The sequence below is a fragment of the Sebastes fasciatus genome, chromosome 23 (assembly GCF_043250625.1).
Source record: "Sebastes fasciatus isolate fSebFas1 chromosome 23, fSebFas1.pri, whole genome shotgun sequence".
Classification (NCBI taxonomy): domain Eukaryota; kingdom Metazoa; phylum Chordata; class Actinopteri; order Perciformes; family Sebastidae; genus Sebastes; species Sebastes fasciatus.
This window is the reverse complement of record NC_133817.1, coordinates 17711345-17734721: the sequence shown is the minus strand read 5'-3', so window position 1 is coordinate 17734721 and position 23377 is coordinate 17711345. Positions and strand designations below refer to the sequence as shown.

Genomic DNA, 23377 nt, shown 5'->3' with positions numbered 1-23377 from the left:
ACAAAAAGTAATGCACTGTAATATGCCACAAAATCAATTTGTGAAACAGGAAGTATAAAGAGCAACAAATGCTGTGTAAGAAGGTAGTTTGTCACCTAACTTTCGTAGTTATTTTAACCCAAACCACGATAATTTCCTGAACCTAACCGAATAGTTTTGTTGCCTAAACCTAAATAAATGACTCCCTGTGAAGACGGAAGTTTGTTTTGAAGACTGTATGCATGTAACGAGCGGAAATTGACATGTGTTGCTGGACATTCGTCACATTGCTGGTGTTCGTAGGAAATTAGCTCAGTTATGTGTGGATGATGGCCTTAAAGGTAGATTCAGAGATTGTTCAAACGACTTTAATGTCTCTCCTCTCTGACTTTTTCGTGAATTTATTAGTGCTTTTTGTCCGCATTTTACAAACAAGATACTTAATACATTGTAGTTGTTTTGGCATGTTTAAAATATAGTCCCTGTCTTAACTGCTTACGACGAATTCATAAATTGGACAAAAAAATAAAGTGTCATGGCAATGAACTTCCAGCGGCAGATTAGAAAGTAGGAGAAACATATTTATTAGTTCAAGTTTAGTTTGAACGGGTTGTCTACAGGATGCTTGTAGTGTGTTCAAAGACATTTAGTCTTCAGTATCGTTTTACTAGAAAACTTTGTAGCCTACTTGTTGCTCGACAGTTCCTCTTTTGCCACAGGAAGTTTCATCGAGCACATAGCAGTTCTATCAACCTACCTATCTATCTACCTACCTATACTGTCTGTCTGTCTCTATCTATCTATAGTACCTATCTACCTACCTATAGTATCTATCTATCTATCCCTCTATCGTATCTATTTACCTACCTGTAGTATCTATCTACATACCTCTAGATCTACAGTATCTATCTATCTACGTACGTATAGATCTATAGAATCTATCTATAGTATCCTTCTATCTATCTACCTACGTATAGTATCTATCTATGTACCTATAGATCTATAGTATCTACCTACCTACCTATCTACAGTATCTACCTATTTATCTATAATATCTACCTACCTACCTACCTACATCTATACTAGTCAACAAAAATTATGGAAAGAGTCATTTAACAGTCATGATGCACGCTATGATTCCTGACAGAGACTTGGCTCCTGAAGGTGAGATATGTGCAGGTCAGACAGGTCAGCAGCAGCGTGCACAATAAAGCGAGGAAACCCAGGTAGAAGTGGTTTCTGCTGGCAGAGGTTGCTCAGCGTGTACAGCACAACCGCAGCTGGAAGCAAGATGTCTAACTGAGCAGTCTGATTCACTTAGTAGAAGCAGCAACTAGTTGTCAGCTCAGCAGCGTCTTGGTTGCACGAGACAAGTTTCTAGTGAAGGATCAAATGTAGCTTGTGAGAGCCAGTGGTTCTTTTGAGTTTCTTAACTCTCCACGAACGCATTTTCCCAATATTTTAGAGTAAGCAAGCTATTAAATTAATCAAATCTGCCCTTTGAATGCATGAACATACTTCAAGGAATCTAGGGTAATCTTAAATAACCAAGATTGTGGTTATGTGGGAGTATAGCTGGTTTATGTGAATGACATGGTTAGGCTAATATCTGCTAATCAGTGCTAATGCTCTAATATGGCAATATCTGTTGGCAACTAGCCAGCTAGTTGATAAAGACGACTACTTGCATAAGCATTTAATGTTACACTACAGAATAGCTGCAGTAATGTTGACTCTGGTTAAAGACAGAACCTAAACATCCACACATCACACAAAACGACAACAGTAGAAAGTAACAAAGAACATTTACTCAAGTAGTTCTTTAGGGTGGAAACGATTCCTTTAATAATTTGAATACTAAAAATAATCTATGCAAATTCTTTACATCGAAGCTTCAGTGAAGCAGGGCGACTGACAAAAGTTCAGCTCAAAGCGTCGAGTCACGTCTCTCGCAGCCAGTTAGAACAGTACAATATAAAACAATGTAGTCAACCTAATTTTGTCGCTGACGCTCGCGCATGTCGCATCCAGTTAGGACACAGTGTAAGAGTAGAGAGCTTGGAGTGTGTGTGTATACATGCTATGTGAGTGGTGAAGCAAGAGAGAGAGAGTGGCGGCGATGACAGCGAGTGACGTTATCGACAGGAAGAGTAAACAGTGTTTGGTTTGTCCGTTCTGGGCTACTGTAGAAACATGGCAGACTCTGTGAAGAGGAATCGCTCCCTATGTAGATATGAAGGGCTCATTCTAAGGTAACGAAAACAATGGCAATTTTCTGCAACAACAGTAAATCAGTAACAGCAATTCAGTTGTTCAAGATGTGGTAACTGACGCAACCATCACTAATGGTAACGCAGCTCCTCAGGGATTGAAGCTGTTATTATTCTCATTTTGACAATCTAACCGGTGACAACACATTAGTTAAGGTTGTAAAGACTATGGCCGTTGGTAGTTGTTGATGGTTTTGTTTAAATATGCTGAATTGTAATTTTATGGATTCTTGTTGTTTGGACAATTAAGCTAAGACAGCTTATTTGTGGCCAACGTTAGTTGTCACTTGTTGCCACTTGTTGCCACTTGTTGCTTGATAAATAGTCACGTATTCTGCAGCCTGATGGAGACACCAGTGTCAGTGTGGCAAGGCAGAGGCAGTATCCTTTTGTTGCTGAGCAATTGGGATTGGTACCGGAGTGAAGCCGGGCGCTTACAGTCAAACTCAGCCATTTATCTGTTTTTTCCACACTAATTGGCAACTACTAAGACTGTTGATCGCTGACGGCACAGAGATACCATGTGATACCAACTTTGTTATACTATTGGCTCACAAGCCTTGTTAGAAGCGACAATCAAACATCAGATATCTTCCACAGAGATAAACAAAATATTGATTTTGGACACGTTTTGGAAGTCAGATGGTGGGTGGTGGCGCCAAGGTTTTGCATGTCAGAGAACTACGGTGGCCTTCAGGTAGCGTAAAAATGCGAAAGGCTCTCTCTCTCAAGCCAGTGTTTGGTTTGTCCGTTCTTGGCTACTGTAGAAACATGGCGGAACAACATGGCAAACTTTGTGAAGAGGACCCGCCCCCTATGTAGATATGAAGGGCTCATTCTAAGCTAACGAAAACACAACGATTCTTAGTTTCAGGTGGTTATACACAAAAGAAAACATAGTAATGAATATTATATTCCATTTCTGCCAATAGATCCTCCCTGTTCCTTTCAGTTGGTTATTCCTAACATCCACTAATGGAAACAAACATATCGGTAAGTGTGGTTAAGGTTAAACTAAAACTACTTGGTTAAGGGTTAAAGAAAGGTGGTGCGTAAGTGCTAAGTACTAGTAGGAGATGAGATGCAACCCCATGCTGCTTGTGTTCTTTTTTTCTCTTTTTGCTGTGCTATACTGTATCAATGTCACACGACTCCCAGCACCGGCACAGAACGTTTGCTATGAATTAATAATGCAGAATACTTGCATATAGATGTCTTCAGAAGACGAAAAACTGAATTAGTTAAGGCATGTAGGTGTGCGTCCCAGAGGGCTGTTAAGTGATCACAAATTTGCTGAGCCTTCTGCTTTGCCTGTTATTTCTGCGTTTATATTCCCTGCCAAATGTTTCAATCTATACCTTCTACACCTCTATACTTGCTCCCCTGGCTACCATATCAAACTGTAATGTGGAGTCGTTTTCATGATTCATCCAGTTTCTTAATTCTATCATTATACACACACACACACACACACACGGTTATGGCAAATTTATTATGAGACAAAAGGCCTCTCCCTGGTGGTACTGCTGGTACAATGGACTTTCAACTAACCATTTAAAAGGCTTTATCTCTTATCATGAGGCAGCAAATTAATATTCCAAATGTTTTATGTCTATACGAGCGTGCATGTGTGTAGCTCTGTGTGTATTTATCTTTTTTGTTAGTATCTACAGTATTCTGTTGTGTGTGTGTGTGTGCAGATGAGTGTATTGGCATGTGTGCACAGACGCTGTGTGTAATAATGATGCAGTGCCTTTGGCAGCATTGTGACTCATAAAACAATGGCCATCTTGTGTCATCTATTGTCCCTCTCCATTATAGCCACATTGCTGCTAATTTAATTCCATTTTTCTACAAATGAAATATCACCATTGTGTTTATTACTCTATTAGCTTTCTTGTCTGTTTTTCAAACCATCACTTCTTCTATTTTGTCTCGTAAACTGACAAAGTGAAATACATTATTATAGTGATATTTGCCTTCACACACCTGCACATACACACACGGTGCTAAATACATTTGTTATAGTCAGCCCATTATTGAATGAATGCAGTGAATGCTATACCATCTGCTGGCTCTGCTGCTGAATGCTGAGCGCTTTTCTGGCATGCTTCTATTTTGTTTCCTCTCTGTTTATCTTGATTTGTGTCTCTGTTTTCTCACCTTCTCTCTCGCTAACCTCAAGGCTGTCGCTCGCTCTCTTTCTTTGGAATGCAATCGCAAATGTTGGCGGAAAAAGCTGATTCGGTTGGTTGACAGATCGGGTGAGGGAATGCCATGGCCCGCCAAATATTTGGGTGACTTTTCAGACTGTCTGACTGGGATATTTGGCTGGTAGGCTGCCTGGGAGCCTGGCTGACCACCAAATGACGTAGGCTGCTTTGTGGCTGACAGACTGGCTGGCACTCGTTGGGCCTGCTGTACGGCTGGATGATTGAGCTACTGCCTGCGTGACTGACTGGCTGGCTCGTTGTCTAGTTTACTGAATAAATTAATATTTGGCTGGCTAACTGGACGGCAATCAGTGTTTAGTTTTGCCTGACTTAAATGCTTGTCCATCTGGTAGACTGATGGATGGCTGTTTGTCCATGTAACTTGTAGGCCTGCCACGGTAGTCAACGTTACCGGTCTTACATGGTGTTCAGGCATACATTGATTACATTACCTGCCCACCACCCCCTCCATCGTTTTGCTTCTTTTATATAAATAAAACCCATTTAGTTCATTTTCGCGTATCAGCGCCGTGTTATCAATACATAGTTGGACGACAGACGCTACAGACTGAGAGTGAAAGTGTCTGCTCCGTACAGTATCTCAGCACAGAGTTGCAAGAGTCTGATTTCACACAAGGGACGAGAGAGAGTCGACAGATAAGATGATGGCGGAGGCCTTGGTGTCAAAGCGAAAAGCAAAAGTACCTATTTGGCAATATTTTGGATTTAAACCCAATGCTATAAAGGAACTGTAATGTTAAATAAAAACAGAGCGGTCACAGCCGTAAAGTTGTATCGTTGCCGTTGTATTGGAGCCGCTTTGAGAGTACGAGTATATGAGCACAGTATTGGACCCGATCCCCAATACTGGTATCGGTATTGGTGCATCCATATTTGAGTTAAGTTCTGTCATTAGAATAACTTGAATAAGTAATGGTGTTTTGGCATTTATTTTAGTTATATGGCATCTCATTTTCATTCATTCTCACTTTTGAAGAAGTACACTCTTTTGTAGTAGCCCCAAACATCCAATGATAAAAACGAGTTGTCATTGATTTCCAACAATTTGGCTCTTAAACCACTAACCGATGTGACTGGATTTAACAAGCATATGGCATTATTTTACAGGCAATGTACTGATCTATCAAATGAAACGATGCAGCGATCTATCAATTGATCACCCTGACACTAATGTGAATGCATTCCTAATTATCCAAGAATAGCTATACAGTGCATACCCATTCAGGATTCTTACAGTAGCACCAGCATTTGCAAGGAAATGTATGGTTCAATCTGATTTTTTTACAAGTCAGTCAGTGCAATTTTTTAAGACAGCCTAACTGGAAAATCTTTGTTTGTTCCGCAAATTGGCTTTCTCTGCCCGCTGTATGCATTTGATTCGGCAGCCGCTGTATGCATTTGATTCGGCAGCCGTTGATTCAGCAGGCTTTTGTTGTGAGCATTTGTCTCTCCGCCTTTCTGTTAGTGGAAGAAATGCTGAGTCAAGAGGCAAATAATGCTATTTAGGATTGTTTCCCCAGTATGCAGTTGATTGGGCCACTTACGAGTGCGAGTGCGAGTGTGAGTGTGAGTGTGAGTGTGAGTGTTTGTGTGTGTGTGGCTGATTCCAATTGGAGTGCTCTTACAATTGGATGAGTTGTTTTTCTCTGTGGTGTGATGACTGGATTGTTCAGGTTAAAGAAATGGGCTTTCTTTCACTTTAGTCTCTGGGCCCTTTCAGGATACATTTTTCAACATTATTAGAATAAATTACAGGCTGTCATTCACACATTCAACACCTTAAAGGAACAGTGTGTAGCATTTTGGTGGATCTACTAGCAAAAATGGAATATAATATATTTAACTATGTTTTCATTGGCGTAAAATCACCTGAAACTAAGAATTGTTGTGTTTTTGTTAGCTTAGAATAAGCCCTTTATATCTACATAGGGAGCGGGTCCTCTTCACCATGTTTCCATAGTAGCCCAGAACGGACAAACCAAACACTGGCTTGAGAGTGAGCCTTTCGCGTTTTTACACTACCTGAAGGCCACCGTAGTTCTCCGACATGCAAAACTGTGGTACCGCCAGCCACCGACTTTCAAAACGTGTCCAAAATCAATATTTTGTTTATCTCTATCCGATGCTTGGTTGTCGCTTCTAACAAGGCTTGTGAGCCAACAGTATAACAAAGTTGGTATCACATGGTATCTCTGTGCCGTCAGCAATCAACAGTCTTAGTAGTTGCCAATTAGTGTGGAAAAAACTGATAAATGGCTGAGTTTGACTGTAAGCGCCCGGTTTCACTCCGGTACCAATCCTATTTGCTCAGCAACAAAAGGATACTGCCTCTGCCTGGCCACAATGACACTGGGTGTCTCCATCAGGCTGCAGAATACGTGAATATTTATCAAGCAATAAGTGGCAACAAGTGACAACTAACGTTGGCACAAATAAGCTGTCTTAGCTTAATTGTCCAAACAACAAGAATCCATAAAATTACAATTCAGCATATTTAAACAAAACCATCAACAACTACCAACGGCCATAGTCTTTACAACCTTAACTAATGTGTTGTCACCGGTTAGATTGTTGTGTAAATTAATAATGTGAAATAGATGAGACAATGAGACAGGTTTTATTTGTCCTCGTTGACAGGATGTTTTGCAGTGAGAATATTTGTCCGTGTCCTGCAGCCTTGACACCATTTTTATTTCTTACGTTTTCTTGGTGCCGAAAATGTGTTTATGCCCCAAGGCCTTCTCTCAGCATCAGGTCCTGTGGCCTCTTAGCCTTTGAAGTATCTCTTTTTGTGAAAGTCTCTGGTGTTCATGAGTTGGCTGTCTGTTTTTTTCTTGATTTTCGAGTTGGAAATATCCTACAATATTTGTAAAGTTAAATTGTTAAGCAGTGGTAGGTATTCAGTTGTTGCTTAGTAGAGTGTAACTACAATTACTCAAATACTGTACTTAAGTAGAGATTTGATGTACTTGTACTTTACTTTAGTATTTATATTTAATGCTCATACATTGCACGGCAGCTAGATTCTCGCGATATCACATATCACTTGAAAATCCATCTTGTCAGGCTTCAAGTAATGCGTTTGTGTTTGGCCAGCCAGTGACCGGAGCGATCAGCACTCTGTGCAGCTAACGGCAGCTACAGGCGTGGTTTAGGTGTGTGTAACGCGATGAACATCACGTTCAAAACAACCTCCTAGAGGTTAGCGCAGATGCTGCAATAGCAACAGTTATATCAGAACTGGAGAGTATTTCTCATTTGAAAGAAGAGCAAAGAACGACACCGAGGGCTTCTCTCCTTGATGGAAATGATGTCTTTGCTCTTCTCCCGACTGGCTTTGGCAAGATTTTGATTGACAGATGGTTCATCCAATCACCTGCCAAGTATTTTTTGAAAGCGCCTGCCCTTTTCTAAACAGTTTCCAATGACGGCTTCTTAGATGGTTCTGTGTAACAAACCATCTGGCGCATCAGACTTACTTCATACTTCTACTCGTCTACAACTTGGAGGGAAATATACTTTTATTACATGTATTTGACAGCTGTAGTTACTTTACTGTTTGAAAATGTAATTTAATAAATTTACATACAAAACATATGATGACCTTATAAAATATGTTGCACTGTTATACATTAAGGTTTGGTTAAGTATTCTATGGTTTGTTGCAAGAGCTCAAACTCCCCTCATCTCTCTTCTTTCTCTTAGCTTTGTATTGCATATGCATTCAACAATAATCTACATCATCCATCACTTTCTCTTCCCATTGTTCCCAGCTCTTTTATGTTTAATAGGGGATAAATGTTAATAAAAATGTGACTATGCATTTGCACCTATATTAATGCCATGGTTAGGGTTCAAATCAGTATGTTAAGGTTAGGGAAACATGGTTTTTGGTTAAAAATGAATACTTCCCTAAGGTTAGGGAACCATTGTCGGCATGGTTACAATAGCAAACATGTGGTTATGGTAATGGATCGATTGTGGTAATGTTAAAAGAAATAATACAAATAATTCAGAAACATACAAACAAACTGTCCAATGTTTGTTTTTTTTAAGTCTGAGATGGGTATACACTATTCATGACATGGCCTGTAGGAGACTGTTCTTTTACAGGGAGGTCATAGGTTTTATCACTCCTGACCTCTGACCCATGAGATGAAATACAAGAATGCACTTGATGTCTAAGAGGGATTCATATAGGTGAAAATACGTAGTTCCATTTTTACAAAATATTGAAACAATTTATCCCCTATTGCTGGGAACAATGGGAAGACAAAGTGATGGATGGTGGAGATTATTGTTGGACGCATTATGCAATACGAAACTAAGAGAAAGATGAGGGAGGGTTTGAGCTCTAGCACAAATTCATAGAATACTTAAAGCATATAGGCGTAGAGCCCTTTAACCTTGCCTTGAGGTGCACACATAGCCCTAAGGGCGTCTGTGTTTTCCCAATTTGCAAAATCTGTCTGCTTTATTGAATTTTTGTGTTTATTCTTTCCTTTTTTCCTTCACGTTTGTTTTACTTGCTCTTTCACTCTCCTGTTTATTCTTGTTGTTTCTTTTCCTTTTATGATCACTCTCAAATGCTCATTACTCTCAGCTCATCTTGCCGTCCTGTCTTTCCTCACTCTCATTCCTTCCTTCAACTCTGCAAAGTTTTTCGTTTATTTCCCGTCAGAAAAATCACAACGACAGACACAACCCGACAGTGGCCGAATCGGTAACGCGAGATATCAAGCAAAATACACTTCTCATTACGGCGTAAAAAAGACAGGTGAGGGAAAGTGTTTTTAACCGAGCTCGCAGCAACAGTTGGACAAGCATATCAAAAGCGTATTAGGAGCAAAACATGAATTTCTCAAAGTAATCCGTCCTCAACCTTGGTGTTCAGTTTCTATGAAACCAAATTTAAAGTACTCAGCTGTCGATTCTCCCTCTCCTGCCCCTCCTGTGGTTTCCACTGGCAGGTTGCTTTGCTAAAAGATTTCATTTTTAGGATTTTCTTTCTGTACATTTTCTCTTTCCATTTCTCTTCGTCTAGTTTGCTTTTCTCTCCCTTTCACATCGCTATATCTCTTATTGTTGACTATTCTTAATGTTCTGTCTCGTATACATTTTTGCTGTTTTTATATATCTATATTTTCTCTCCATGTCTTTCCTCTTTGTACACCAACATTTCTAAGGACTGGGCCCTCTTTCTATCCCCATTTCTTTCCTTCTTTGTGATAAAACTGCCATAACTGTCCATGAATCTAACAGAGAAAAAAAAAATATCTCTGAGTAACTTAGTTGACACAGTGCAGTGACAGATTTCTTGGCAGTGCATCAATTAGACTTGTCAGACAGCTGAGCTTGGCTCTTTTCTCCAAAAATGTGTCAACCTCTCAGTGATCTTTCTGTAATCATTCACTCACTCACACTCACACACACACACACACACACACACACACACACACACAGTCAACATCAACAGACTAATGTCCCCATGGTTTTTTCCGGTCAAGACTCTTTGAGTGCTGTGTAATGTACCCAGGCACATTGGCATGCAGTCCTGGCAATCAATCTGACCAGGATTCACCAACAGGACAATTGACACATGCACACACACTGATGCAATAAAATACACACCACCGCTCTGCACTGCTCTCATACGGCGGTTACAGCTGATAACGCCGTCCCAACTGACGGCGTCGTCGCGGAAACGCAGCACCCTGTTATCTCTGTAAGCACTTTCGCTGTTTTTTTTTGCGCTGTTAGCGCCATTAGCTGCAAGCCATGGCTGGCAATATGTGAAACCCAAAGTGTTTTGAATCTTTACTGTATGTGTAGTGTTTGCCACTTTGGATTTAAAATGTGAGGGTGCAGGTCATATGACCTCCGCCGATTTCTGCTTTGTCGTTTCGGCTCGCTGCGGTTTGTTTTAGGTTGACGGATACGGAACGGATTTGACGTTATGTTACTCAGACTACAACAATAAAAGCGGTAACTTCCTTCTACCTCCGCATAGAGTCAAATGAAGCAATTATTTTGATTCTGGCATTAAAAAAAAAAATGATTTTAAAACCTTAAAAAAAAAAAACAGCTTTTGGACATTTTTTTTAATTATTTTTTCTATTTTCAATTATATTATTTCTGAACAAATCTTTTGTTTATCTTTTTTTTTTCCTATTATCATAATCACAGAGAAACCCAAATGTATCGTGAGAGATTTTCAGTGCTTTAGACTCCTCTTTACCTTCAGCCACAGAGCTCATTAAAGACACACTCCTGCTCCACACTGCACTGCTCACATACAACACAAATGTACTTGAGGTAAATGCCGACATACTAGTATGCTCATGCATAAAGACCCATACCCAGGCGTACAGTATGTAGAGGTATGCTCTCTCTACCTCCCTCTCTCTCTCTCCCTTCTGACAGCCCAGCTTGTGTTAAGCAGTCTACAGAGAGCCGGTGTGAAAACAGCCAGGCCAAGAGTTAAATGACTGTGGGATTTCTCCTAACGTCAGTTAGAAAGTCCCTCTGGTCAGCAAAACCTGCTCGCACATGTCAAACTGTCTTGTTAGCCAGCCACCTGTGTGTGTGTGTGTGTGAGAGTGTGTACATGTGTTGGATGTACCTGTCTGGTCATCCAGTCCATAACATGTATGTGTGTGTAGGACTGCAGGATGGTGTTGTGAATGGTGTTGGTTGGATGATTTGTGGCACAGGCGAAGAGAGGAGCACTCAGGCATGTTTTACAGGGACAAACTCAGGTGAAAAGATTAATAGAAAACAACACAAGACTACAGCCAACAGGGCAAAACGTCAAACTGAATTACTTGAAGTACAGATACAAGGATTTTCAAGTGCTTAACTCGAGTAGAATAGCAGTCAGTTATATGTACAGTATCACCCACTGTCTAAATTGTCTTGTGAACCTGAATCATGGATGCAGTTTGTGCCTGGCTCTGCTCACCTTGTGCTTGGGAGAGTAAACAGCTTGAGAGCACTGGTTATTTTTAAAGGGAAGGATTTATGAAAAATGTTTTAAAATGAGCTCAAGGTGCATTTTTTGTTTAGTGCGTTAAAGGTTCTCTATACGATATTTAAAGCATTAATAAAGGCCGCAAACAACTATTTGCTATGTTAAGATATAATGGAGTAATGGCATCCTGAGCAGAGGATGAAGCCGCTTTCCCTTTGTGTGTGTGTTTTATCCGAGCTTCTCTGTGCTTTGTTTATAGCCGGACCCAGCGGTGCGTGCATATTGGTGCATGCTAGTCTCTCTAACTTATTGCTGCCGCTCTGCACTGCGCTCCTACGGCGCTTAACGCTGAAAACGCCGGCCCGACCGACAGTGTCATCGCGAAAGCGTAGGTACCACCCTCCGGTTAAAGCTGTTAGCTTCGTCTTCGTCTGTTAGCTTAGCTGCTAGCCGCCATGTTGAGAGCCGTGTGGAGGCAATAGATAAGCTCTGAAGTTTGAATTGACAACCGTGAAGTATTTATTTATGAATTGAAACATCATGCAGAGAGACCTGAGAGGGGAGGAACTAGTCGCTAGTTGGATTAGCATACAACTAGCGACATAGTGAGGGGAATTAAAGGTAGTGCAGAGGTACGATAGCCAAGCAAATTGGTCCCCGCTCTCTGCTGTTATTTGAATAGACAGCCTAAAATACGTGTAAACAGAGAGGCGACATGGAGAAGCTCTTTGGCCCCTAGTCTCAAAAATGTTGATACAGAGTGTACAATATCAGTAAATTGTTCAGATTTTTATTATTTTATCTAATTTATTCATTTATTTTCACCAAAGATCTAATACCATGACCACCTCCCTGGGACAGGTATCATTCACTCAAAATAACTTTGCCTCTTAATGCAATCCAGGCAGGGATTACATTTTGTCGCCACAACGTAATTGGGGGGAAACAGTTTAGTACTATATAAATGTAATCTCCAGGTGACAAGGTTGCCCTGCTGACATCACTAGTGTTATTTTCTTAGACTTGAAGCTCCTCCAGAGCCACAGAGGACGTTATGAATATTGTTTTCACGGACGGAGTAGTATTCCCTGTGACTCGTAATCTGATGTTATACAATTGGTGGAGTAGAATACAATTTCCAAGTAGAAACCTGAAAACACACTAGAGGAAACCAATAAATGAGACTGCGATGCTGCTCTGTTCTAACATGGAGAATAGAGCAAAAAGACCAGGCAACTCTCAGGTGTGGATGTGTGTATATTTCTGGATGCTGGAGCTTGTATGTTTAGGAAAATCTTTACAAACCTTCCCCTGGTTCCCATATGAGAAGGGAGAGTAAAATAGTTTACATTAAATCTAATATGCTATAGTGTAACATAGTGTACAATAAGGGAATACCCCCTCTCCTGCAGGGTATAAATAATATATATAAGCACATTGTGGCCTACCACAGCTGAATTAAACAATCCATATGAAGGGGAGGATGCGGGCTCTTGTTAGGATACTATCTAATTCCCCAGATAAACTCTATACAGTACATATTTAAATTTACATACATATGATCTTATGACTGCTGACTTTTTCTCGCCCTCCGTGCAAACCATGAGCAAGCTTCTAGAGATGCTTGATTAGACAGATGGACTCAAATCCATCACTAAGCAGATGGCATGAAATTGTTTATAGTTGCAGCCACTGAAATAGCCCACAGACACAAAAAAAGGCCATCTGGGTACATGTGGGGTTTTCATTTGTCATTTACTATCACAGGATCCAATGTAGCGATTCCCCAACGGTGTTGTCAGTAACCATACCAATGCAGAAAGTAGCTCGATGACTGCAGGGAAAGGGGTGATTGGGGTTAAAGGGTAATTCCGGTTTATTACAACTCGGGTGTTATTTTTGTAGTTCTGGCCATGATTTCTATCGGTCATTATAACATTGTGATAACAAAAGTAATTGCTGAGATCTGGGAACACGCCAACATCACTACAATGAAGTCCAATGGGGCAGAAAACATGAGGGAGTCTGTAAACTGTGATGGATGTTTACAAGTGGCAGTTAAGGTAAAGGTCAAGGTCCACTTACTTGCTTGTTCAGGAGCCTTTGATTGCTCAGTTTTATATGGAACAAGATGGTCAAACTTTCGATTATTCTGAGCACTTGGGATTTAGGATTTCTCGTCCATGTTGGCTTAAAAGTAAAGAAAGAAAACTAAAGATTTAATCGGAGAGAGTGGACGTTTAGTAGAGATTGTTTTGACAACTGCTGTTTCTAAGGTCAAGAATGAACTGTTAAGCTCAAGTTTTGAGTCAACATGTATAACAAGTCCTAAAAGTGCTCAGAACAAGGGGAAGTTTAAACAGTTACAGTTCTATGAAAACCGAGGAAACATCTGTGGATTAAGAAGACCATGTCATACGGTCAAAGCTCCAGAATAAACCAGTGAGTGGATCTTGAGTTAATTTAAACCAATATGATCATCTGACTTATAATAGCAATCCAAATAATGTTTATAGACGGTTTACAAACCAATTATTAACCATTAACAAAGTGTTACAAATATATATCTATGTAATGTTTAGAAATGTTTTATAAACAATTTCTTTACGGTTTACAAATAATATCTTAATCATTAACATATACTAATACATATATATATATAGTATATAAAATGTTATAATGGCTAGACGAATAAACTTAAAATAACAAATTATAACATTACTAATAATTAGTAAACATTAATTATTATTTTGTTGTTAACAGTAAAATAACTATGAACTAAGTTTAATAAACTATAATTACACCATTTATAAATGATTGTTATTATAAAGTGTTACCCTTATTTTTAATGATGACATTCCCAGATTTCATTAACCAAGTACTATGTTATCATTACCAGTAAAAGTGATGGCAAAAACTACAAAAAAATAAAACCCAAGTTGTAATCAATCACATCGACATACTTTTTCTAAACACAGATGCATTCTCACCAATAATATCATGCATTCTTGCTTGCAACTTTTAAGTGCACTGACCACACAATACAGCATTGGTTGCACAGGTCGATCCTTTCAGCCTTGTCAGCAGTTCAGAGATGGAAGTGTAACAGCAGTCATGTTCTTAAGTAATAGCTAGCCCTGCAGTTCAGAGGCCAAGTTGTACTATTAGACATAGTATATAGTATAAGAAACCTGATTCTGCTGGCTCGGCAGCCCGCTCAACAGTTCACAAACTTAAATTGCTCCAACAAATATGAGCCTCATTACGTTGAGTGAATGAGTTTGACAGCGATTTGAATTGCAAATGCTTTTCAAATACAGGCCGCGCTAACCTGTTTTGTTTTGGTCAGCTGTGCGTTTTGCATATAGAGAATATTGAGTCTGATGAAGTCTCAGAGTTCCCTTTGATGTCTCCCCTGAAAGCCGACTGTTGGGAGAAGGCTGACTCATTGTCGGACAGTTTGCTCTGTGTCGGTGGGGAGAGAGACGGAGAAAGCGCAGTATAGCATCAGGCATCACCATATGGGTATCTGATCTCTCAGCTTGGATCAATCTGCCAAACCTGTGGGAGCTTGGCTGTATTCACTGCACGCTCCATTTCAAACACCTCCGATATCTGTCAGAGGGCTAAGGCATACGTATCCATGATATTCTTTTCACAGATGCTATCACCATCTTGTATCTGCTCTGTAGTGTCAAATTATGCAGAAATACCACAAAGAAAGCTTAAAGGAACAGTTTGAAATTTTGGAAAACACATTTATACGTTTTCTTGAGTGCTAGATCAGAAGATCAACGGTATTCTCACATCTCTCCGCTAAACATAAGGGTCCATCCAGGAGATGGTTAATTTAGCTTAGCATAAAGACTGAAAGCAGGGGTGAAATGCCTATCTCCTTAGCTAACTAGTCTTAATTTGTTTGTTTAATCCGTACAAAAAACAAATTGTAATAAGCTGTGGTTTTCACTGACTTCCTGGTGTCTCCGAAGGTTGCCTGGCAACCTCATAGTGAGGACTTTTTCACTTTGGGTGGTTGAACAGATTAAATAAATGTTTTAATTTGTGAAATTTAGATTAGAAGTTCTGGTAGGTGGATTTGTTTAACTTTAATGTGGCAGTAGGCAGTATATTTTTGGCATCATTGGGCAATAATTCCATAATAATCTTTCAGCATATTGCAATTCAAGTATTCTGAGAGATAACTAGACTTCTGCACCTCCTCATTGCTCTGTTTTCAGGCTTTAGAAAATCTAGCCCATGACGGGAGACTCTGACCACTCACAAGTCATTTCATTGAGAGAGCGTTCCTATTGGCTCTGCTCCGGTCATGTGACCGGAATTTTGCGTTCCTTCATCAGATTTCACAATGGCGGCGGCGTCACAAACTTTCTCATTTTACAGCTAAACCGTACACTACTCCCTCACATAATATTTGATCAGCGCTGTCTAGTTTGACCGTTTGGTCGGAGTGATTGACAGCCGGCTCTCATAGACGGCAGCGGGACAGCGGACCTTAGATCAGCTCTTACTGCTTGTTTTCCTCCGGTATGTGAAATCTTGCAGATGCTGTTAGGAGCACCGGAGGACACCAACAGGGTACCTGTTTCACATACTACTGTCACGATATAGCAACCGTTTTATAAAGATAACTTTTTTTTAAATCATATTTGCTCCAATCTCGCCTACTTCAGCTTTAACAGACAGATGTGGACAGATTTGAGAGTGGTATCAATCTTCTCATCCAACTCTCAGCATGAAAGCATATAAGGATATTTTGCAAAATGTCAAACTGTTTTCTTATTTCTGTGTAGATCATGGCAGCCACAATCTGGACACAGTCAAACTTGATCTTGCATTTCAGCCCTGCTCTAGTCAACATTGGCATGCCAACCAGTGATGATGCTTAATTGAATCCTTGCAGCAAATGGTCCCCAATCACTGCTGGTTATAAGGTGCCCAGGTGTTCATTACTTGCAAATACAAACGATAACCTGTTTCATGACGGTAAAGAGAGGAAAATTAGATTGTTGAGACACGAGTGGTGTTCTGTCACGATTTGAGTTGCAATTAATTTGAGTTCTTGAGTCATGCTTTGCCTGTTGTTATTAGGGCCAAAGCAGATAAAAGCTTTGCAGAAATCATCATGTGGAGAAGAAAGTGGATCCAAATTGGTTGTATGCACTTCATACACAGCTACACACAGTTTAATCCACGTGGGAGTCCATCAATGAACACAGATCTCTTACACACACCAGTGTGTACCAGTGTACATTTACCCAAGTACTGTACTCAAGCACAAATTTGAGGTACTATTTGAGTATTTACATTTTAGGTAACTTTATACTCTATTCCAAACATTTTACTTTTTACTCCACTATATCTATCTGATAACTATGGGTATAGTTATTTTTCAGATTACAATTTTTCATAAACTTCCTTCTCAGAAAATTCTCTCTGTATCTCCAAATTTGGTGTATTAGAATTTGCGACTGACTGGGTCCAGTATAGCGACAGGCTGTCTAGTATAGGGACCGACCGGGTCCAGTATAGCGACATGCTGTCTAGTATAGGGACCGACCGGGTCCAGTATAGCGACAGGCTGACTAGTAGAGGGACCGACCGGTTGGGTCAGGTATAGCAAACGGTTGGGTCAAGTATAGCGACCGGTTGGGTCCAGTATAGCGACCGGTTGGGTCGAGTATAGCGACCGGCTGGGTCGAAGATGGCGACCGGCTGGGTCGAGGATGGCGACCGACTGGGTCAAGTATAGCGACCGGTTGGGTCAGGTATAGCGACCGGCTGGCTCAAGCGAGCGACCAACTGGGTCCAGTATAGCGACCGGTTGGGTCAGGTATAGCGACCAGCTTGCTCAAGCGAGCGGCCGACTGGGTTGAGGATGGCGACCGGCTGGGTCAAGGATGGCGACCGGCTGGGTCGGGTAATGCGTTTGGTTGGGTCGGGTGTAGCGACCAGTTGGGTCGAGCAAGCGACCGACTGGGTCGTGTATAGCGATAAACTAAGTTGAGTATAGCGACGGACTGAGTATAGCGACGGACTGGGTCTAGCGAGCGAGCGACTAGGTCAAGTATAGCGACCGACTAAGTCGAGTATAGTGACCGACTTGGTCGAGTATATAGAGACCGGCTGGGTCGAGTATAGTCACCGACTGGGTCTAACGAGCGACTGACCGGGTAGAGCGAGCAACTGACAGGGTCGAGTATATACTTTTACTAAAAGCCACTAGATTTCATTATTTCATTATTAATTCATTGAATCATTTTTGAAGGGGCAAGCAGGGAGACTGTCATTGTGATTCCTCATTAGCTGTTATCAGAAACATGAGCTGAGACAAAACACAGGCTCATTGTGATCACAGATACTGAGACAGAGTGAGAGACAGAAAAGGATGGAGATGGGGTTGAATAAACCCCCCAGAGACCCCATCATATCGGCAGAACGACACTCGCACTAGCTGAATTTTAAGCTGAACACTCAACCATATTCATACTCGTAGCCAGCCTCATACAGTAAGCACACACTACATGATAATAAGTTGTTGTGATGAAGCAATTACACAGAGTGTCTCCTCAGAGACTGAGCACTGTAGCCCACCTGAGCGAACTGTCTCCTCTGGGATGCAACACATGTCCCTGAATACAAAATCACTCCGATATGTCACGTTTGTTGAACTCATTGAATACCTTTAAAAAACAATGGAATTCGATACAATTGCAACAAATACTGCCGTTGTGGTGCTTATAGTGTTCAGTTTTGTTGAGACTGACACTTTGGGGATTTTATCAACAAGAGCAAACTAAGAATTTCGAGCAAACAGGACACGTATGTTGATAAATCTTCAGCCTCTGATTGGAGATGTGCCGAGTTAGAGCTCAGTGCCATTACGCATTACACGCAACCTTCTACCGTGTTTACCTTGATTATATCATGTGCAAATAACACCAGACCGCTACAGAATAACCGAGCGCACCTCTACACACATCGGACCGGTTGGTTTATAATTCAGTATTCTGCTGTTTACGCAGGAGATGTCTGATTACATCGGCTCATCAATCCTGTCTTAGTTTTCAGCAAAAGTGGCTTTTAATGTTTACGGTACAATGTAGGGCTGGGCGGTACGGCCAATTTTAATAAGTAATTTCCTATCTCGATAAAGATATGTATAACGATACCATTTTTTTTTGGGTAATTCAATAAATAAATAGATAAATGACCACATGTTAAAGCCTATTTTTGTATACACCTGTGTGAATGAAATACTTGACAAATGAAAAGTAGAGTATTTCGTCTTTTACAAACTTTAGTGCAAAATGAATATAACAATTTGGAGCGAAATTATAGAGAGAGAAATAAATAAATACAGGCCTCACCTCTATCTTATCTGAACAAAGGGGACGGCAATGTAATATGAATCAAAAACAGCTGTTAAATGCATTTTACAGGACAGGCGGCAGACATTAAGGCCCGTAATAAGTTATGAGGCTGAGTCTGAGAAATGTTGCGCATGTTGTGCCCTTTTGAAGCAATACAGCTGATCGCTCCAGCTCCGCTCTGGCTCCCACATGCAAGGAGCGTAAAGTTTCGCCCAAATAAGGTAAATATTGCCGTAACGATGTCCGGCCGTTACTTTTTCGACATTACGATAGAAACGATATAGAAAAAATATAAACAATAGACATTTTCATACCACTTGACGATATGTATCGACATATCGCCCAGCCCTAGTATGATGCGACCATCTATGACGTGAGATACAGTACGATCAAAAAGGAAAATAGCGTTCATATAAACGGCTTTTTCTTGTACTTGCGTGTTTTATTTGGGGCCCATTGTGTTTTTTTTCCTATGTCACTTTTGTCAGATTATGTTGTTATGCAAAGAAATATTCGAGTAGAGAACAGTCTGGACAGAAGCCATTTAACAAGCACGTTTATGTAACTGTTCTACTGTAGTACCATTCAAGAGACACTCTTGAAGCGGCCCTGTAGTACTCATGTATAATATATGGGATGAATGCAGAGTGGCATACTACTGCGTTGACTACTACTGTACGTTTACGAGTCCATGGCCCATTGATTCCATGGGGACAGGTAGACGCGACAGGGTGAATACATCATGTTTAACCAGGCATGAGGGAAATGAGCAGGGAGGGAAATCCCCTTAGGCTAACTGCCGTCCACCTCTTTAGCCACTGCATCAAGGTGGGTAGGCAAAAGGTTAGGGGTATGAGTGTATGAACTGTGACTATTGTTGCCATACTGTATGTGTTCAGACATTTAGACACAGTCATTTTGGATAGTTTGGCACAGTTGGGTTTTTATAAACTATATCGACCATTACAGTTTTTCATATTTATACAGAGAAGCTGCAGATAATGTATTATAAATGGTACAATTCAAGAGTCAACTGACGTCACAGATCCGCACACTCCATGTGTGGCCTACCTGGATACTGTCCCTGCCCTTTTGAAAATCATCCATCAGTGAAATTCTGTTGCTTCACTGGGACTTTCTCCCTGCCTCTTTCTTTCTCTCTCTCTCTCTTTTTTTTTTTTTGCTGCTCTGCAGGCTCTTTCTCCTGATTAACTCTGATATGTTTGCACAAATTACCACTGTAGCGGACAGCCTTCCTGCATAATATTACAGTTGGCGACCTTTTCATTAACAGGCAAATTATGCTGGCTTTCCGCTAAGCCACCGTCGGGGGGCCAAGGGCAGGGCGACTGTGGTCAGGTGACGACTAATCTCTTCCAATAATGCCGTTGTGTTCGTGAGTTGGCAGTAAATGGAGGGAAAAGAAACTGTATTTTGCAAATCGTAGAAGGGGAATGCTTTGTTTCTATTTATTCTATATTAATATGGTAGTATTAATACATTTCTATCTGACCATTCTTGGCCATTGTTGCATGGTGAGTAGCAGAATTATCAAATAGCAGCTTCTCTCAAAAGAAGGGAAATATAATGCTTGCCTAAGCCTCGCTTTGGCAAGGTTACTTGATTCCTCCTCTTATTCTTTTTCAGTTTACCTATGACTCACTTCTCTTCCCCTTCTTTTTCTTTGTCTAGCTCTGTCTGTCCTTGCCATTGTTCGTTTTAAGATTAATTCAGAATTAAGGGAGTTCGAGCACACCACATCTCTACTCAGTCACTCTTTCTTTTTCAAGTATGCATACAATGAGTGTCTGGTGTTTACACACAGCCATTATGTCTGCCTCACGTATAATCCATATGATGCATACAGGTCCTTTTCACTTTGAGATTTTGAGAGTCGGAGTGATAAATGACCGTTTGAATGAGGTTGGACGTTCAGGATTAACACAGTCTGTTCTGTTTCGCACGGCTGCCAAAAGAAAAACGCCCGCATCTTCACCGGGTGCTATTCCCGACCCTAATCCAATCTTCATCACAGAAACAGGTGGCCTTGGCTACCATTGGGGCGACTTGAAGCAGAGATGAATATTAATGAATTGATGTCTGTAATTAATGTTGGCATACCAAAAAAAGATATGCATCAACACACCGCGTCTAATGGCTTCATAAAGGATGAACACACTTCATGCTGAAGCCAACATGCTGTTCTTTTCCTTTTAACTCGCCTTTCGATTTACATTCAGATTTCCAATAATGTAAAAAAACAAATTCTCACATCACCTACTATTGCATTTTTTCTTTTCACCCTTTTCACTTTAACCGAGAAAGTTCTTTATAGAATACATTAACTAACAATACATTATACATTCGCCATTGCCTGAAGGTTAGTTGTAGAAAGAAGAAAGGATGTTATGTTTCTGTTGTGCCTCATTTTCTTTTCTCTTTTGTTTCAGAGAGAAAAAACAGATATTTCTCTTTGAACCAAGGTCAAGCAAATTCCTATTGAATTGATTACTTACACACTGTACAGGGGAAAAAAGAAAAAGGGGAGCAATCTAAGTTTGCTCTAATGTGGGCGCCCTTCAGAGAAGAGAGGTGATCAAATCGAGGTGGGGGGACGCGAAATTGTGTTCTGCCATTTCAACTACAATGTCTATTACAGTTGCAGGTGAGCATACGTTTGCATACAGTGGGATGTATGAAGATTAAACGGGTACTCTCAACTAAGAATATGAACGAAAAATGACAAAAACTTAGATTTAGCAGCCATTCCATTGTCAGAAAGTTCGAGATCTATAGTTCAACATTTTGGAAATATGCTTATTTGCTTTCTTGCAGAGAGTTAAAGGTGCTAAATTCAATATCTAGAGCATTAATTGATCAGCAAACAGCTATTTTCTATGTAAAGATATAGAGGAGTATCGTCTACCTGAGCAGAGAATGAAGTCACTCTCCCTCTGTGTGTGTTGTAATCTAAGCTTCTCCTCACTTTGTTGACATAGCTGGCCGGCCGCGCATGCTTTTGTGCATGTGAGCGTGCCCCACTGGCTAGTTCACAGCCACCGCTCTGCTCTCATACTGCGGTTACAGCACCCACCCTCCGGTTCCACTGTTATCTCCGTCAGCCCTTTTGCCGTTTTTTGCACTGTTTAGCCACCGTTAGCTGCGATCCGTCACCGTGTTGAGAGCCGTTGAGAGGCAATGCTCCCTGTCCCGTAATAAGCCCCTTTAAGGCCTTTACACACCAGGGACGTGAAGATTAAATGACACGGAAATGCGAAATACTGCGAATAATACATTTTCTAGGGCTTTTATTGTGAAAGGTAAGAATGGAAGGAGTGTATCTGGTCTGTGCTGCCTTTGTGTAGGTTTAAAGGAGTAATAAAGTTTGCCGTCCTAGTTCGGACTACAGCCTCTGTGTTGTTGTTTCATAAATATAGGCGCAACTCAATCCGTTCCACACAATTTGATTGATTGATGCCTTTATTTGTGGTGCGAAAACTCCGAAAATCTACTTTGTGCCGAAAAAAATTGCTTTGCTTTTTCACCACGTAATATTCGCATTTTGTGTGAAAGTATTCATGACAAAAACAACAGTTCGGAAAAAATATATTGACATGCAAATTAATCGCACGAAAAAAAACTGCTGCCTTTAAGAGAAGATAGACTCATTAATGTCTGTATGGATCAAACTTTCATCTCACAAACAATAGCTTTGTTTATTATACAACAAAGGTTAAATTAGACTCTGCAACTGATGGAGTATTATTCCCAGAGATGTGGGCAAAAACAGTTTACACAATGAATGACAGTGTAAAAACAGACAATTTAATGGACCACTACTGCACCAATTAATATCCCAGCGGCTCCCCTTAATGAGGATTTCTTAAGATGGCAGCAACCAATTAATCTCCCTTCTGATCATGAAATATCTTTGTCACTTCAAAGGAACTAACTCTAATCTGTAACACGGGGATTTGATATTCCGAACGTCGACAACAAAAGGCTTCAATGAACGGCTTTAATCTGCGTCTTTCTCATTTTGCAATTGCAGAGAAAAAAAACATCAATCAATTACATCTCAGTGTTTTCTCACGTCCAAACTGTGAAATGTTCCCCGAGGCGACATCCGTCCATGTATGATTCTTCCTGTGGATTTATTTTTTTGACGTGAGATGATTTGAGGGTCCATGAGTGGGAAAGACTACATTGTTTGTGTCTCTCATCCTCTTTCTCTCATTTTGCCCTCCTGTTTCAACTCTCAACAATTCAGATAATATCGGGTTAGCTGTCAGTCACAAAGTTGCTTTACTCCAAGAGCTTGCTGTTTCAGACTGTTTTGCAGAAACGAATGATCACTAAACAACATTCAGTATTTATCTTTATCTATTATTGTCTATTATACGCTTCATTTAAGAAAGGAATCACATCACAAACGTACACTACAGGGTTGAGCAATATTGAAATTCCCCTATATATCCACCGACAATATATAGGCAGTAAGCTCTATTTTACACCAGGGCATGATGGGATCAA

General features: G+C 40.5%; 1 protein-coding gene across 3 annotated transcripts in view; it reads left to right on the top strand.

The window, feature by feature from the left end:
* The window catches only part of grm8a (glutamate receptor, metabotropic 8a), a 491719-nt gene that overhangs the window by 420916 nt on the left and 47426 nt on the right, over nucleotides 1–23377 (top strand). The window lies entirely within an intron of this gene.